This window comes from Anabrus simplex, chromosome 6 (genome assembly GCF_040414725.1).
Source record: "Anabrus simplex isolate iqAnaSimp1 chromosome 6, ASM4041472v1, whole genome shotgun sequence".
Classification (NCBI taxonomy): Eukaryota; Metazoa; Arthropoda; class Insecta; order Orthoptera; family Tettigoniidae; genus Anabrus; species Anabrus simplex.
In genome coordinates, this window is record NC_090270.1 from 207,121,877 (window position 1) to 207,141,070 (window position 19,194).

The 19,194-nt window shown below is 39.7% G+C and overlaps 1 protein-coding gene across 4 annotated transcripts in view; it reads left to right on the forward strand.

Annotated features, from left to right (window-relative positions):
• LOC136876324 (CCAAT/enhancer-binding protein gamma) overlaps nt 1-19,194 on the forward strand; it is a 73,339-nt gene that overhangs the window by 48,541 nt on the left and 5,604 nt on the right. For 2 of the 4 annotated variants that reach the window (XR_010860569.2, XR_010860568.2), the window contains exon 4: nt 16,694-16,821. The exons of the other annotated variants lie outside the window; for them this stretch is intronic. The gene's annotated coding sequence lies outside the window, so the exon portion shown is untranslated. The remainder of the gene's footprint in view (nt 1-16,693; nt 16,822-19,194) is intronic. 4 annotated transcript variants of the gene reach the window in all.

Here is a 19,194-nt window from a genome sequence, read left to right on the forward strand (position 1 = left end):
TGTTCCATTAGAAAATGGGCCATGTATGACCTCTCAGCATTGCGGTTAGCAGCGGCGTAGCTGAGCAGTCTGTCACAGACACCAGTGACTTGAAGATGGCATCACGTCGCGAGTTAACCTTCTTTGAACGTGGGATTATCATCGGCGCATGGGTCATAGCTGCACTGAGATTTCACTCAAATTTGGGTTTTCGAGGTTAACAGTGTTGAGGGTGAATCTTCAGTATCTCAGAAAGAATGTTACCACCCGCATAAACCGCTGCACGGGAGGACCACAGGTGTTTAACGAACAGACATCACGTCGCCTCCGAGGAAACCATATTCGGTGCTTAATGGGCTAGTGTGAGTCAGATCACCACCCAGTTGAATGTTGGGAGTCAGGAGGCCATTTCTACCAGGACTGTAAGGAGGCAACTGCATCGCATAGGCTTCACCAGCCGACGACCGACTCGTGTACCTTTTGGTGACACCTCGACACAGAGCTCAACAACGTGCACGGGCCCGCGAACATCGGCAATGGACCCTGGAACAGTGACGACATGTGGTATGGTCCGATGAATCCCGGTTCCAGTTGTATCGAACTGATGGGCATGTGAGAGTGTGGTGTATGCCCCACGAAGCTATGGATCCTGCGTGTCAACAAGGTTGTGTCCAGGCGGGAGGTGACTCAGGTCTGGTCTATTGTTCTATTGCAGTTGTGCCGTGTCAATGGTGGCACATTGGTGGTTGGAGGAGCACTCCAGTGAAGGTACGACCTTGGCTTGGCCCTCCTAATCCCCCGATCTTAATCCAGTTGAGCTTTATGAAATGCTGTTGATACTGGTGTAGGCTTCATGAACCCCACACCAACTGCACAAGACCAGTTGTGGGTAGCAGTGCAAGATGCGTGGGTCCAGTCCCTCCAGAATGATTCTGACAGCTTGTAGAGTCGATGCATTGCTGTATTGCTGCTGTTTTGAGGGCTCACAGAGGAGCAACTCGTTATTAACATCACATTCAGTGTCTTCCCATGACTTTTGGCCACTCAGTGTGTGCATATATATATATGTTATGGGATGAGCATCCTCCTTGCAAATGGATACCCTTGGAAGATAGGAAGCTACATAGAAAGATACGAGCAGACCTAAAAGCAAAAACACTGTGTCATGTCAGTAGGAGTTGCTGAATCTTATCAGGATGAACATGAAAAAACACATCTTCACAAAATTGTATCTTTATACATGAGTTATATCCCTGTAGTAGGTATGTATTTAGTTCTTCTCAATTCCCTATAACCTCATTTCTACTTTCCAGCTCCATTAGGGAAGAGAAATTTTATACTCATTAAGGTGAGGGGCACTCTTAGGAGATGTTTGGCCACTGTGTAGAAGTGTAAGATAAGGATAATACTGAATAAAACTTATGAAAGAACAGAAACAAAACGAAAAGTGTTTTGTACAGTTGGTAGAACACATTGGTGACAAGGAGAAAAGAAACTCGGGTTTGAGCCATTATTAATTTTTCTCCTCTGTGAAGCAAGTGGGAGCTTTGAAACTTCAATAGTGTATTCACTGCTGCAAGGTACTTACATCTCTTTCTATATTTCTGAAGTTTTCATAGGACAAGGAAATAGTGTTCGGAAATCCCCTTTATATCTCATCCAGATGTGAAGGGTAAGAACCACCTAAGTGCGCCACTGCTTGACTGCAGTAAGGGAATTAATGCGAATGTGCATGCTGTGACAGTTTCTGTCATTTTGTTTTGGTGTACTTTATTGTTCTGTTGTTGTTGTTGTTCCTTTATTCTGATGTATTGGTCATCTTTTGTCAGTATGTCAGATACTTGACCTTCCAAGTAAAAATATTCGTAATATACTTGAACTTAGTGAAGAAGATAGCTTTAGTGAATTTAATTTGGAAAGTGACAGTGAAACTATACCATTCGTAAATACTCTGAGCACAAGCATTCCTTGTAGAGAATCTCTTGAACTTCATGAATTAGTTAAGAATTTTTAGTCTAGTGAGAAGAGTAGCAATTCAGAAAGTGAGCATGGTCATACTATTGCTGTACAGGGTGACTGGGCTATATAGGCTCAGGTTTCCAACAAATTACAGTGCTGGAATTCAAGGTGAACTTGTAGATAAGAAGGAACTGATGGTAATTGATGATGAAATTTGTGAGCTAATAACAGTGCAATCCAATTGGTATGATCAACAAACAATTGACGCAAATACTCTGATGGTGAAAATGAAACAAAGAAGTTGAGAGAGAGAGAGAGAGAGAGAGAGAGAGAGAGAGAGAGAGAGAGATTGGGTTCATTTTAAAATGAAAGAAATAAAATGTTTGTTTGTAATTTTCCTTCTTCTAAAGCCTAACTCATGACATTATTTTTCTAGAAATAGGGTGGTTGTTTCGCATGAAGAGAGACTCTTGCCGCTCTTTTCTTCAAGCTTTTGTCATGCAGTGGGTGTGGGAAACTGAACAGAAACCCGTAGTTGTAAAATTTTGTAAACGTTAACACAACGTGAATTTTGCTTGGTCATGATTTCAGAGGTGCCAACTATTACAGATTTCACTTTGTGATTATGGTCGAAGGGGAAATTATTATGGAAAAGCAACATTATCACAATAAAAATGTATTTCTATGAAAAAAAGGAAAGAAGTAAAAAATGTTCAATGTTACTGGTCAACCCTCCTCATTTCAATGTTGGCAATTTGGCAGTTATTTGGTCATCACTTCCTTTTGTTTCCTGCGAGCATTGTGAAATCACGGCCAGCTACGTAGATATACGCTGTTGTCTTAGCTAGAATGACACATCAAGTTGGCCATAGGCTCTACTCCTTGCTCTGCTGTTCTCCACTGCGCACATTTGGCTCTCTCTGTTGTGTACGTAGACGTGAGTGGTATATTTAGTGCATTTCAGTTCTAATTATCCTAGTCATTGATTCAAAAAGAAGTAATTGCTTTTGTAAAATGAAGCAGAGCAATTGTCAAATTGCACCTTCTTCTAAGAAGGTAGCAGTGTTACAGAAATATTGAGATGGTTAGACAAGGTAATGGCCATGCCTACTTGCTTCACATGTTAGTGAAAACCACATGTTCTGCAGTGTGTATTCATGTGATTTCTCTGTGACTCACGGTGGACGAGTTGATTGCAGAAGACACATAGAATCCAAGAAACATCACACATATGGTGAATCAAAATTACAAAACCAGTCTGTTTCATCGTTCTTCTTAAAAAGTAATGAAACTGCGGTGATAAATGCCAAATTGCTGTTCACATAATTTCTTTTGGAGCATAATATTCCATTATTACTTTCAGACCACGCTGGAAATGTTTCCCGACTCTAAAATATCTCAGAAATATGGTTGTGCAAGAACTAAAACCTCTGCTTTAGTTCAGTACACAGCATCTGTGGAAAAAAAGGAAGTATGTGAACTTTTGTAAATAACGTCTTTTTCCTTGGCTACTGATGGTAGTACGGATTCAAATGCAGTTAAACTTTATCCTATAGTTGTCTCTTTCTTTAATGTTCAGAGGGGCCAAATATCAACTCTTCTATTGTCATTGTTAGAGAGTACTTATAATAGAGGCAAGGGAATGTTCTCTGTTATTAATAGTGAATTGTCCTCTTTAGCCATTTCATGGGCAAATTGCATTTCTTTTTCATCTGACAATGCATACACAGTGATAAGGGCAAATAAAGGTGCTGCCAAATTTGTGAAGGACAGGCATTTTTCTGTTTATGTCCCAGGTTGTTCATGTCATCTCATACACATCTGTGCACAAAAAGCAACAGCCCAATTACCAGTAAATGTAGAGAACTTTTGGGTTCAGTTATATTACTACCTTGATAAGGGTTCTAAAAGGCAAAACACGTTGAAAGGCTGTTTGTGGCACAGAGGGTCACAAAATTTTGAAATGTGTCGGTACCCGTTGGCTCTCGCTTCTTCAATCTAGTTCTTGAGCACCGGGAAGCATTGACACTTATGTTATGTAGTGAGCCCCACCATAAAAATGAGAGCACCAAGCAGTTTGAAACTGTAAAATCTTTCATACAAGACCCACACACAAAACTGTTTTGCTACTTTCTTCAGAGTACACTTCCTGTCTTTAACTCGGTGAATTTATTTCTGCAACAAGATGCTCCAGCCATACTTCTTAGGAGGAAACTTACTTGGTCAGATTTGTTCAGCCATGTTCTATTCACTCAGAATCTACCCCCCTTTTGAGTGTTGAATTCAAGAGAAGGAGATACCAGAAAACCAATGAGGACTTGGTAATTGGAGCAAAAGCCAGGGCATACTTGAAAGGTAATGACAGTGATGAAGAGATGTTTTATAATTCTATATGAGAGTTTAATATGGCAGCTTGCAGTTACATTATCAGGAAATTTCCCCTTGATGAAGAATTTCTTCATCATGCCGAAGTTGTAGACATCTCTCTCAGAATGAAGGTTTCCTATTCATCTCTTGAATATTTTGTCCGAAGATTCCCAAATTTGGTGAAGGAAAGTAAACATGTCAAACTTGAAGAGGAATTTGCAGTTTACCAGTGTGATACTTTCCCTGAATATAATCTACATGGACCTAACATTGATGTGAACTGGGGCAACATTGCAGAGCTAAAAACTGAAAGTGGACAAATGAAGTATAAAACTTTAAGTAATGTTGTATTTGCAGTACTAAATGTATCTCACAGTAACTCTCCCGCAGAAAGAATTTTCAGTATTGTTAGGAAAATTCAGACAGAATTCAGGCCTACATTAAGCACATCTTCACTGTAATCACTTATGGTTCTGAAGACAAAAATATCATCTCAGGGGGAAGTATGTTTCAAGAAAATCTACACTGAAAAGCAGCTGCTGGGAGCAAAACAAGCTACAAGGAATTCTTTTATTGCAGAACTAACAGGTAATGAGCAAATTTTATTGTGTAATATGATATACTTTAGAATAGGTTGCTGTAGGAAAGGACAATCGGGGTGCTTTGGATTTGACTCGTACAAGTTTTGAGGGGGGGGGGGGGAGGGGGGGGCAATTTAAAAAATGGGATTATTGATAACCCACTCCAAAGGTTGGCACCTCTGTGATCTGTATAGTTTTTCAGGAAGGGATTAAAGAAAGCCTGGAGCCTAGGTAGTTTCAAGGATTTATTTGAGAATACAGTTTGTATGAGCTTAAACATATGGTCAAATGTACATTATGAGCCCATTGTGTGTGTTACAGTGACCAGTGAAAATGGGGATGTACATCTGTTCAACACAGTTAAGTGCTAGATCAGAAAGCCACTTAATTGACCACTTCGAGGAATTTCATTACAGACATTGTAAGCAATCTGGCAAAACTGAGGAGTGGTCTGAAAGAAAGGAAAGATATTGATGTAAATTACATATGGCTGCTCTGCTCATATTTTGAATTTTCTCTCCCAGGATCTTACCAAGTACACCTAAGATGTAAAGGAAAACATAGTAGGAATTGCAAAATACTTCTGCAATAATAATTTTTCTTCTGGAAAATTTAGGAGTAAAGGAGGACAGTCATTAATCTTGTTTCAGGAAGTTCGATGGAATTTGTTGTCCGACTGCCTTCAGTCTTACATTAAAAACTGGTGACTACTTGTGATCATCATACATTAAAAGCTAGCCAATACTTGTGAAGTTCCGAAAACTGTAAAAGCAGTTAGTGGGGCGTAAAGCAAATAACATTATTTAAGATTTGTGAAGAAAATAGAGACAAGATTCAAGATTCCGTTAAGAGAAAGGTTAGTGACCTTCAGTTAAAGCAAAATGCTGAAGAAGTTTTAAATATGGTAAAACCAATAGCTCGAACTCTCGATGCAACCCAGGGAAGTTACTCTGCCATTGGACAAGCTGTGTGGAAAAATACTAAAGTATGACTTGGAGGAATTACAAGTGTTAAGGAAATCTGGAATTAATGATGCAAAAACTAAGATGTTTGAAAACTGTTCAAACATTGGCTGCACCACATTTTCTGGCTTTCATTGTTCATTCAGTATTAATCAACTCGGAATATGTTTTACATCCGTCTGAACATGAACGTGCATTTCAATTTGCCCAGTAAAAATATGGGGGAACTCAATTTCTATCAAAACTTCTGAAATATCAAAGTAAAATTTCAACCCTTCATTCCAACAATGTTCAACCAATGAAGTGGTGCAAGGTGTGTCTGCTTTGCAGTGGTGGAAATCTCAAGAAAATGACATTGGCAAGTTTGTGGCAGACAAAGTTATGCAAATATTAACAGCTAGAGCATCATCCGCAGGCGTAGAACGTGTGTTTGCTACGTTTGGTGGTGTTCATTCAAAATTAAGAAACAGACTTGGTGTAGACAAAGCTTCCAAGCTTGTGTTTTTGTACAAGCATCTAAATAAGGAAGCTCTATATGTGACTGAAGATGATGAACTAGTTTAGAAACGAGCTTGGTGCAGAATTCCCACAAACTATCATAAAGCAGGGAAATGTTTTCATGAGTTCCATAAGATGGCTCTGCGGAAGGTAAACATAGCATTGTCTATATTAGAGCGGATAGCTAATATTTGAGTGTCAAATCACTCTTGACAAAGGGTTAATAAACAGGACCAATATCATAAATATGATTTATTGCAAGAATCTTAAAGCTTCACCAGGACGAATAGAAATGAATAATGTGATGACTCCCTCTGAATCACATGTTAACAGACACGGTGTACATGTTCTCCACCATTTGCAGCGCTGCTGTCGATAAAAAGTCCAAGATAAAAATTTCATTGTTCCGCATTGAAAAGTATCACAGTTAAATTGAAGTAATAAATATGGTAGTTCAGCCTATTCAATACAAGTAAATAAGAGATGTAGAGATTACATTCTTATTTAATTAAAAGTGGAAATGGTACCGGTTTCGACCCCAGTCTGGGTCATCATCAGCCGATTATAACTCGAAAAACAATGCATAAGTAAGAAAGAAGTTAACGGTCAAGTCCACACAATATCAGTTGAAGAGGCGATATAAAAATGACAGGGGTAGGCACTGTAAAATTCAGACGAAGTGGAATGTAAGTTACTTAAAAGAAGTAATGTGTGATCTTCCGAGCATCAGCATGGCACACACAATGTTTGGCACTGTCTCGCATGACGTTGTAAACACCGCGCCGATCTTCTGGAGCTTGCAAGTTACTTCGGTTGAGCTGCTCGTCTTCGGCTTGTTCATGACTTTAGATCTTCATATTTGGATTGTGTTGTGACTTTGTGCCTGACGGTGTATGCAGTCTGGCTCATTTAACTGTTCTCTGCTTTTCGTGAACATTGTGAGACAGTGCCAAACATTGCGTATGCCGTGCTGATGCTCGGAAGATTACGCTTTACTTCTTTAAAGTAACTTACATTCCACTTCGTCTGAATTTTACAGTGCCTACCCCTGTCATTTTTCTATCGCCTCCTCAACTGATATTGTGTGGACTTGACCGTTAACTTCTTTCTTACTTTTGCATTGTTTTTCGAGTTATAATCGGCTGATGATGACCCAGACTGGGGTTGAAACTGGTACCATTTCCACTTTTAATTAAATAAGAATGTAATCTCTACATCTCTTATTTACTTGTATTGAATAGGTTGAACTACCATATTTATTATTCAATTTAACTGTAAAAAGTCCAAGTACGCGTGCTTTTTGTCGGCTTAATGTGGAAGTGTGTAAACAGTTTGTGGTCTTTTTTTCGATAGTTTTATACATTCTCCAGTTTTATATGTGCATAATATCTAGTGTTAACTTTTCGTGAACTGAAAAGTGAAAAAGATTAAGCATTTGAGAAGCAGGACATATACTTTGGCAAATGCCTCAATTTACTACCGCATGTGAATATGCCTACAACTTGCTATGTCCCGGGTTGTAAGTCGGGTTACAATAAACATTCGAATGAAAAACGGCATTTATTTTCTCTGCCAAAATATCCTACTCTGTTCTCAAAGTGGTCGAATGCTATCCCACATCAAGATCTGCCTTTAAGTGATAGTACCGTCAACATCATTTTTCAGTCACATTAGAGCCATGGCAAAAGCTGTTGTCAAAGAGAATGCCAAAATAATAAGTACAGCTCAGGAAAGAAATTACATCAAGCATACCTTTGATCAGCCACCAATATCAAGTTGGGCAGATGAACAAATAGCTCCTTTCACCAGTTCAAAAATGAATGTTATTCATCACTTCTGTGAGTATATTGTTAAACATGCAAGCAAAGTGTCAGGCTGTACAGCATTTATTGGTTCTCTGCAAAACAATACAGAAAAGGCAAAAGGCAGTCCGTTTTCAGTCCTAATAATCTACAAGAACAAGGTAACTCATCCGACTACCTCATTTACCCATCAAATGGATTATTATTTATGTTTTCTCATGTAGAGGAAGTTTTTGTGAGAAATCTTAGTGTACAAGAAGCATTATGGGGAGAAATATTTCAAGAATACTTGGATAGTTTACCTCCAACTACTGTTTCTCATGGACTTGGGAGACCAGCTCCATGGCGAAATGGTTAGCGTGCTGGCCTTTGGTGACAGGGGTCCCGGGTTCGAATCGCGGCAGGGTTGGGAATTTTAACCATAATTGGTTAATTCACCTGATGTGGGGACTGGGTGTATGTGCCGTCACCATCATCGTTTCATCCTCATCACGAAGCGCAGGTCGCCTACGGATGTCAAATCAAAGACCTGCACCAGGCCTCTTCGGAGGCCACATGCCATTTATTTTATGGACTCGGGTGCTGTACTGAACATGCTCAGGACTTGGTACAAAAATTAATTTTCCATTACATACAATACCAATTTTATTTCTGAATAAAAGAAGTAAGGAAAGAAATGCAAGCCCGTACGACCGCAAAACGTACCCGGAAAATGTCCGAGGTGTCCAGTTAACTGACTGATAGGGTGAAGTGTTGTTAAGATTCATTAAGCTGAGCATGTTAACATATAAATATAATTAGTTATGTAGGAATTAAATGTGTATGACATACCGGTACGTAACAATCATGTGGGTGCCTGCAGAGTTTTAATATGTTTATATTACGTAGCATATACACTAACAGTTGAACATGTGTTTTTTTAAGGTTATAATTGATAATTGAACTAAGTTTCATTTCGTGGTGAATTAATGAAATATCACTTAGTTCTGTAGACATATACATATATGAGATATCCGTTTTCAGAAGTAACGTCATTACTAAATGTAAAATATTTCCTACGTATTTTTCACATACTACGTTCAAAACAAGGAACACTATATCTTAATTTGAACGAAACACAGATAGCACATAAACACAGTCATCGGTCACTAAACAGAATACACAGTCCTGAAACCTCACAATAATGAACACACGGGTTTAAATCATTTATTTAAACAACAAATTCCGAATTATGTCGCATCAGATCTCATTTAGAAGCACATGTTCGTAGACAGCTGATCACTCTTTATCTACATCAGAACCGCGTAGTATAGGAACATATCAGCCAGCAGAAGTCGTCATACTATGCATTTCTATTCGTCCTGGCTTCACTTTATCACCTTCAAAGTAGTCCCTTTCTCTGTCCACTGCTACAAATGGATCTTCTATTGTTGATAACCATGCTGAAAGTCATTAACTGTCGTACCATGCAATTTATTTACCGTGTTTGCTTTTATCTCTTCCACGGACTGAAAATGAGTTCTCTTCAGCACACTTTTCATTTCTGGGAAGATATAAATGTCACAAGGAGTCGGATCTGGTGAGTATTGGGGATTTTCAAGAATAGGAATGCACCTTTCACTTCTGGGAAGATTAAAATGTCACAAGGGGCCAGGTCTGGTAAGCATTGGGAATTTTCAAGAATGGGAATGCGTTTATCACTCACAAAATGTCTTCACAGAAAAGAGCATTGTGAGTTGGTGCATTGTCCTGATGCATGAGCCAACTTGAAACATGCTATTCTCTTGTTAAGTTTATCACTCAGAATTTATATTACAGTCTCTTTACCAATATTCACCATATCTGCTGTCATCCTGATATTCAGTCGTCTATCTGCAAGCACAATTTCAGTAATTTTCCAAGTGCTTGTATTATTTTTTTATGTGATTGGGCGACGCAGATACTCATGTCCTTACTTGAAGCTTGGCTTGCATATAATTAAGTGTCCCCTCTGTAAACAGGGTTTCCTCCCAACCCTCACTAAACATTTTTTGCCACCCAAAAACTTGTGTAAATTATATAGAAGAATCCTCATTCATCACCTTCATTAAGTTTAAAGTATTCTGTGGGCTTTTTTCTTTCTTTTTTTTCACAAAGAATTTAAATTGCTAGCTCAATCTTAAAACATTTAAATTGCCAGCTCAATCTTAAAAGTAGGCATGATATATGGCAACAAGACGAGACAGCTTTCACTTCAAACTGAGCTCAAAAGCAGACTGACAAAGACAACGAGACGAAACCATCTGCACTGCATTCCTGTAGATTCAATCAACACTTCCTCTCTCAGTACATCCATAGAAGATAGAAAAGCAGTCCTGTTTATTAATAGCCACACCTCATATTTCTAATTGCTCACATAAAATTTAGAGCAGAATGGGTTGCTGCACCATCTTGCTGAATGAAATGGAATTGTAGAACTCTTTGCTCTTGGAGGCTTTTTCTGTCCATATTTTTTATCCAAATTCTGCTGACCTTCAAGTTCCTCGCACTATTCAAAATTTGGCTTGCCATTAATAAGGAAACAAACTTAATTCTAACAGGTCTTCTTCCCCTTTTCTTTCCCATCCTATACACATCATCTATCTCCCTTTCGGTACAATCAATCTCTCTCATTAGCTTAAAGACTGAGCTCATCAATTCCATCTTAGATTCTCCTCCTCCGTTCTTCTGCTATCTCGCCATTGAAGTACCTGTACTTGTTCTTCTAGCACCTGTATCCTCTGATTTATTATAGCTCTTTCTTCCTTGTCTTCTTTTATCTTCGCCTTTATTTCTGTTAGATCTTTGGTTATGCTGTCCTTCATATCGTTGATTTGTTGGAACTGTGCTTTGAGCATTTCTTTGGTCTGGTCAGCCTGAGAAGCATCGCGGACAACTTCCTTGATTTTCTCCATGTCCTCCCAAGTCAATGGGCCTGGGTTCATCTCGACGCCTCCGATGACTAATAGAGTAGCCACTACAGCTGCCACCATCAACAGTTATGTCATTCCTATTTCTATATTAAATCCTAATTTACACTCCGTCTTAATCCACTTGACCCGGTTGTGCCATCGCCCTATCACACTCCTATACTGCTGCATTGTTACGCCCATACTGCTTTTTCTGCAATTCCGGACCGTTACCACGCACGTCTGCTCACTAGCTCAGCTCAGCAAAGACTGTGTTTTTAATGGCTCGGACGATTACATGGTCAGGACCGCTTGCGGTGTCTATCTTGATTTTTCTGTGTTGCCTGAATAATGTCTTCTTTAGATATGACCGGATTGTATAGGTCGTTAGTCTCCATGAGTTCACTCTCAGTGCGTTTTTGAGGGTATTCTGGTCTTTTGTGGTTGTTCGGCCTAGAAAATATGTCCAAAAATTATGTGTGCAATACATCTTCTTTCAGGGTGCAAATTGGTTGTTCGTTTGTAAACACATTGCGTATGGCTTTTCGCCGCTGATTGTAATAGCAGAACTGAGTGGATTCATACATGTACTTCCTTCTTCTCTTCTCTCTTCCCCTTTTCGTTGATCTTTCAGGGTTTGAAGAGGTCCTATATGAACATTGGGCAGAATTAAGTTGGCCTTTTCTTCTCAGTTCATAATATTTCTGGGCGGGGTGTTTCGGCCCGGGAATAATATGTGTTACTGAAGCTAAGTCATTAATGGCCTCGTCGAAGTGATCGTCTGTTAGGTTTTCAGAAAACTTTGATTTCCATTTAATCAGATCGCGGTTGTACTCATCCATATTCGGACCTGGAGTAGTAGCGGTATTGGTTGTGGTTTCATTGGACTGACGATTCTCTGGGGAATTTCGTAAATTGCTGAGTTTACTCTGCTTCTTGACCAGAATATCTCTGTGCACTGCAGGGTGAGCTCTGCTAACATGTATGCTTACGCCCCTATCGGATCGATAATATTTTCCACAGTGTGTGCATTGTACACCGTGTGATTGTTGTTCGTCGGAAAAATTATTAGCCGTATTATGAACATGTATATGTGACCATTTAACATACGATTGAAATATTCTTGTCGATGCGCTGTTATTCAGAAAAGAACATAAAACGAGCCACGTGATCTTCTAACATCACTGCCGTGTCACAAGTATGTCTCAAAATACAATTTAAGGCAGTGTACATTCGGTTTATGTTTTGTTTTTACCTGGTCGTATTTATCAGATGATCCTGTTTTAACTAGCTATTTTACATTCCTTCCACATATTGATAGAACTGTTGATAACACATATTTTTTAAATTGTACTGAAGAATGAAATTATTCTTAGCATAATCAGGGGTTAGCTTATTTCTTTCATTGGGCCGCTGTGTCTTCATTAAAGAAAGTACCCTCTCAACAATATTTTACTAGCTGGAATAACAAAACAAAACTGGATAAGTTTCAATAATTTAGGGTGATTAATAGCATTGTCACTATGCGATATGCAAGACATGAGATTCTTTTCTACTGTTTTATGCGGTATAGATCGATCACTATTGATGGTTTGTGAGTATAGATTTATTGATGTTCACAGTCGTAAATCGTAATCTATCTACCGCGGCATCTAGTGGTTGGATTGTTACTTTGGTTGTTATTTTCTGTTTTTAACATTTTAAATTTTAAGGATTTGTAGAAAACTTTGAAAACCCAGACATTTTAATCTGAAAAGAAAACCCAGCCAGATGCCCTTTTTACTTAACAAGAAAGTGGACATGTTCAGGGAAAAGAGATTGCATGGTAACCTTCCTTGTAAGGTCTTTCTTTAAAGGTCTCTTCATTAGAAAGAACCTGTATAACACCATATTTAAACAAACCACAGAATGAGATTTTGATAGTGTATTCCCAGAGAATTTTGGATACTTAAGTCAAACAACTTTTTCAGTAAGAAATACATCTCGTCAACAATTAATCTTTATTCATTGATGTATTTAACAGTGATAACAACTTGATATAACTGTGCCCTTTACCGTACAGTAACTATGCCAGGCTGAGTGGCCAAAATATTAGAGCACTTGCTGGCTTTCTCAGCCCAAGTTGGCGGATTTGATCCCAGCTCAGTCTGATGGTATTTGAAGGTGCTCAGATGTGCCAGCTTTATTTTAGTAGATTTATCAGCACATAAAGTATCTCCCATGGGACAAAATTTCCTGCACCTTGTTGCAAACCATAAAAGTTGTTTGTGCAACATAAAACGAATATCATTTACATTTATAATTTCAATAATTAACTGTGCATGTGAATAATTTGCACATAAGCACAAATCCTGCTAACAGAGAGGGCTCAATTTGTGTGTTGGAGAGACAGTCCATCCATTCTGGCTGCACCTTCCAATATTGAGGACTATGCCTCTGGGTGGAGCTATTACTGTGTTGGAAACTAAGCTCCAGTAAATATAAATAGTAGGAAATTCTTCTAGTTTCAGAATAGTTGCAGGGTAAGGGTTCAAGCTTTTCCAATAATATGTTATAGGCTTTATGCCCCACTAACTATATTTTAAGTTTTTCGGAGATGCCGAGGTGCTGGAATTTAGTCCAGCAGCGGTTCTTTTATGTGCCAGTAAATCTACCGACAAAGGCCTGATGTATTTGAGCATCTTCAAATATCACCGGACCGAGCCAGGATCAAACCTGTCCCCATTTATACCAGGCACCAACAAACCACGTTTGATGAATGTTTCACAGTTGAAGTCCACAAACATTTATCCCCTACTTCCCTCGCTCTCGCCCTTAGAGATTCCGAAGTGGGACCTCAATTAGTGCTCAGGTCCAGGAAAGCACCTGGCCTTAACATTAGATAACCGCTCCTTTCTCCCCCCCCTCATTCTCTTGTCTGTTCGTCCCCCACTCCCCTCCCCTCACCTCACATAGTGTTTACATGGTAAATCACTGCTCTTCAACTATTTCTTAGATGTATATATTTATTTCACTCCTGCTAGCTTTCTTCCTTAGCATTTATAATGTAGCAAATGTGAATCATACTTAGGCATTCCCAGTTTTGATTTTGTAATGAATATAGCACCAGAGAGGCATTACTGGGGATGGAGGTTTTGTTACAAATATGAGTAGATATATCTGTGGATGTATTGTTTTATCAATTATGAAAAATCCTTTGGTCGTGTGAAATGTGAAACATTGCTGCATATCCTACATGATAATGGGCAGAATGGTAGAGACATCAGAATTATCGCCAACCTGGATTGGAATCAGATCATATCAGTTAAGGTTGATAGTACCAGCTTCTAGACAATTGAAATAAAGTAAAAAGTGAGGCAAGGCTTTGTTCTGTCTCCACTCCGCCTCAATATTTACTCTGGAAGGTTATTTATTGAAGCACTGGAAGGAAAACAGGAGGTCAGCATTGTTAATATATGGCCAACAGGCCCCGAGAAATCTTCTTTTTATATACCTCACATTTCCTTGCTCACTGCTACAATGTGATGGTGAGATTGTAAGTTTCAAACAGTGTAGTCATGGAATAAATGGTGTAAGGCAGCTATTGTTGCATCTTTCTTTCTTGATTTCTTTCTTTCTTTCTACCTTCGTGAAGTTAACAAAATAATAATGGAAATGTAGATGTATTCCTGATAATATATACTAACATTTGTGAAGAATTACGTGACAGTGAATTGGATATTTCTAATGATGTTAGTTGTTCCAAAAGTGATTTTGGAATTTCTACATTGAACTTGTGTGTTGGAATACAGCAACGACTCCAATACATTTGATGAAGATGTAAATGTTGGTAATGTACAGTACTGCAAAGGGTACTGCTTTAAAAGGTATAGAAAAGGAAAACAGGAGGGCATCATTGTTAATATATGGCTGACAGGCCCCGAAAAAACCTGTAGTACACTCGCGAACAGTTGGTGCCAGGCTCCAAGAACAAATCTAGTCAGTAACCTGGTGCGAGCATATTCCACATTTGAAGTTGATATCTTGAATACTTTTCGAGTTACATTAGTTTGAGTGCAGCAGTGTAATTTTGTTCTTGCAATCTTGAACAGGAAAACAGGAGGTCATCATTGTTAATATATGGCCAACAGGCCCCGAGAAATCTTATTTTTATACACCTCACGTTTCCTTGCTCACTGCTACAATCTGATGGTGAATTTGTAAGTTTCAAACAGTGTAGTCACTCACTTCACAAACTACGCGTTTAATAGTTCCAACAACTCTAACACACACACAGCGTCATACTATATATTAACATTACAAGCTTCCATCAAGAAACTTTCAATGTCATATTAAATGATTAAGCTACTTAAGGTTCATTTCAACCTTTTTTACAACTTCAAATTTGGTTGCCTTTAACCATATTCCACTCTTAGTTTGATACTGTAACTCAAGACCTCAACTTTAGCCATAGACTTTCTTATTATTTATGTAAATATGGACTAGTTGGCTATTTTATAAAGTGTTTTAAAATATTAGTGTAAAATTGCACCAACATTATTTACTTTTCTCGCAAACAATTTTAAGCAAGTTTTAATTGTATAAATTGTCATTTAAGAACTCATACAAGTTCACATATTTTTATAATACTTACATTTCTCTATGTAACATTTTGACCAAAGCAATCAGGATCCTGATCTTTGTTTTTTAGGCGTGAGGGTACAGCTGATGATGCTCATACAATAGGCGAAACATGTCCCATCAAATTAGTATAACAGGATGTAAATCTTAGCTTTAAGAACTCAGCTGTATTGAATAGGTGCATCTAAATAAACTTTTGTAACATTTTAAAACTAATTTTGAACGATCCAGTCAACAGGGGTAGCGGCCTTCATTTGAAGCCTGTCGTCAATGTGTTAATGGAATTACAATAAATAATCTGCGATATGTAGACAAGACTGTTCTACTTGCAACAAGTGCTTAAGATCTACAAACATTACTAAACTGTGTGGTTGAACACAGTGCTGCAGTAGGTTTGTGTTTAAACATGAAAAGGACCAAAGTAATAGTCGTAAGGAAATGCCGTTCAACCTGTTACCTGTACAGTAGCTGGCACATCACTGGAGCAAGTCAATACTTTAAGTACCCCAGTTGCGTACTTGATCACACTTGGAACAGTGCTGTCGAAATGAGGTCCGAACTTGAACACACAAGGACTGCATTCAAGAGAATGAGTAAAATCCTCTGTAAAGGGGACTTTTTTGCAATTTGTTTTACCTCACATAGACACAGATAGGTCTTATGGCAACGATGGGACAGGAAACTGCTAGGGGTGGGAAGGAAGTGGCCGTGGCCTTATTTAAGGTACAGCCCCAGCATTTGCCTGGTGTGAAAATGGGAAACCACGGAAAGCCATTTTCAGGGCTGCCGAGAGTGGGGTTCGAACCCACTGTCTCCTGAATACTGGATACTGGCCGCACTTAGGCGATTGCAGCTATCGAGCTCGGTGACTAGTATTAATCTCAGTCACCATTTATTGTGGTGTTATGGATTCTCTCTGTCTTACTTTATGGTACTAACACCTGGACCCTAACGGAGAACACCAACAAAGAATTTTAATCTTTGGAGATGTGTTACAGATGCCTGCTCAGAATATCGTGGGTTGATAGAATATGTAATACTGCAGCACTCCAACATCCGAACAAAGAGCTAGAGATCATGTACAACATCAAAAAAGAAGAGTACTTTGGCTATATCTTTCAAATTGGTAAGTATAGACTCTTTCAGCTTATCTTACAAGGTAAGACTGAAGAAAGGAGAAGCAAAGGAAGGAGGAGAATATCTTGGCTACGGAATCTACAAGAATGGTATGGACTCGGTACCCCCCACATTTTTTCCGACTTGTTGAGAACAAGAGCTAGATTGTCCTGATGAAAGCCAACATCCAGTGACGGTATGGTACAGCAAGAACCAGGAAACTAGCTCTTGAACAAAATTATCTTTACACCAGTCTGTTTACGAACTAACTTTATGCTTGGAGGTGAAAGGTGGTTGAACTGACGATGTCTTACTCATAAGTAGGATGTTATAGACATAAAGGTTGTGGCAGGGGCGTATTCTCCTTGAATGCAAGGCATTCACTGCATGCGTTATGATAACACAAAGAACTGTCTGATGTACGATTTTAGGTCGATTTAAGTCAAATATTAACGATTTCATCTCTCAGAAGTTCAAAAGGTCTCCTCTCTAGGAAGAAAGAGACAGCATGGCGGAGTTAAGGATGCAAGGCATTCAATCTTAAAATTGCATTCGGTGGCAGACGTAGTTCTGAAACCCTCCGAACGATGTCGCTGCAATTGAAACTTGGTCAGAATTTGTCACCCCATACCCGTGCTACCCTCTGCCATCTGTTAGCAACTTGGAGAAAGTCGACATGTTTACAGCGAACGGGACCCACAGATTATCCCCCAGCGAGAACCCAACGGGACGAAACTGACCAATGCCACTGAGGTGACTTTCCACCAGTGCTTCAGTTGTGGCTAACTAGTGAGTTAATTCATTGTGTGTTTTGCTGATTAGTGAGTTCATTCTGTGTGTGCTGTTCCTGTGCTATTCGTCGTTTTCGGTCTTTTATTATATTTTGCGCTTATTGTGGTATTAACAATGGATGAGTCTAAAACGGATATAATTGTAAATCAGTTTACAGGCCGTTCGTTTGATGAAAAGATTCAAATAGTTCAAGCTGGGAGACCTCTACCTTCCCTCGTATATTTCTTCTTTACCAGGCGAGTTGGCCGTGCGTGTAGAGGCGCGCGGCTGTGAGCTTGCATCCGGGAGATAGTAGGTTCGAATCCCACTATCGGCAGCCCTGAAGATGGTTTTCCGTGGTTTCCCATTTTCACACCAGGCAAATGCTGGGGCTGTACCTTAATTAAGGCCACGGCCGCTTCCTTCCAACTCCTAGGCCTTTCCTATCCCATCGTCGCCATAAGACCTATCTGTGTCGGTGCGACGTAAAGCCCGTAGCAAAAAAAATTCTTCTTTTTCTCCTTCTTCTTAATCTGCTTACCCTCCAGGGTTGGCTTTTCCCTCGGCTTTTCGGACTCAGCGAGGGATCCCACCTGTATCGCCTCAAGGGCAGTGTCCTGGAGCTTCAGACTCTGCGTCGGGGACAAAACTGGGGAGGATGACCAGAACCTCGCCCAGGCGGCCTCACCTGCTATGCTGAACAGGGGCCTTGCGGGGGATGGGAATATTGGAAGGGATAGACAAGGAAGAGGGAAGGAAGCGGTCGTGGCCTGAAGTTAGGTACCATCCCGGCATTTGCCTGGAGAAGTGGGAAACCACAGAAAACCACTTCCAGAATGGCTGAGGTGGGAATCAAACCCACCTCTACTCAGTTGACCTCCCGAGGCTGAGTGAACCCTGTTCCAGCCCTCGTACCACTTTTCAAATTTCGTGGCAGAGCCGGGAATCGAACCCGGACCTCCGGGGGTGGCAGCTAATCACACTAACCACTACACCACAGAGGCGGACTCTCGTAAATTTAAAAATAGAAAACAAGAATTGTGTACGCACGTTCAATCCAGGAACTTACAGTAAAACTGTTTGGCTCGAGTTCACTTACATGTAATTAGGGTGAGTAGAATTGAAATTTACTTAATACATTGTGTTAACTGCATGGTTACTAGTTGCATGCCTCAGTGGAGATTCCAGGATATGCCACTGGGTTGTGGGAACAGTGACAGGAAGTTGCCTGGTATGCAGATATAAAAAACTAGTTAGGAATGAACTTGGCGCACATAAACTAACTTTGGTGTTGCGGTCATGTGAGGCTAATATGGATTCTTTCATGAAATGTAAGAGAGGCAGAAGGAGATCAAGGCAACAGTAGCTAGACTCAGATATTTGAAATCAAGAGGTGTGGAACTAAACAAGTCCACAGAATAGCTGCAAGTACAGGATGGTGGAGGCACTTAGTTAATTTGCAGAGGCTTAAAGATGTATGTTTGTATTTGCCTGCCCTGTGGTCTAGGGGTAGCAGCCTGCCTCTTACCTGGAGGCCCCAGGCTCAATTCCTGGCCAGGTCAGGAATTTTTACGTGGTGATATACTGTAGATGTTGATTCCCATAGGGAACC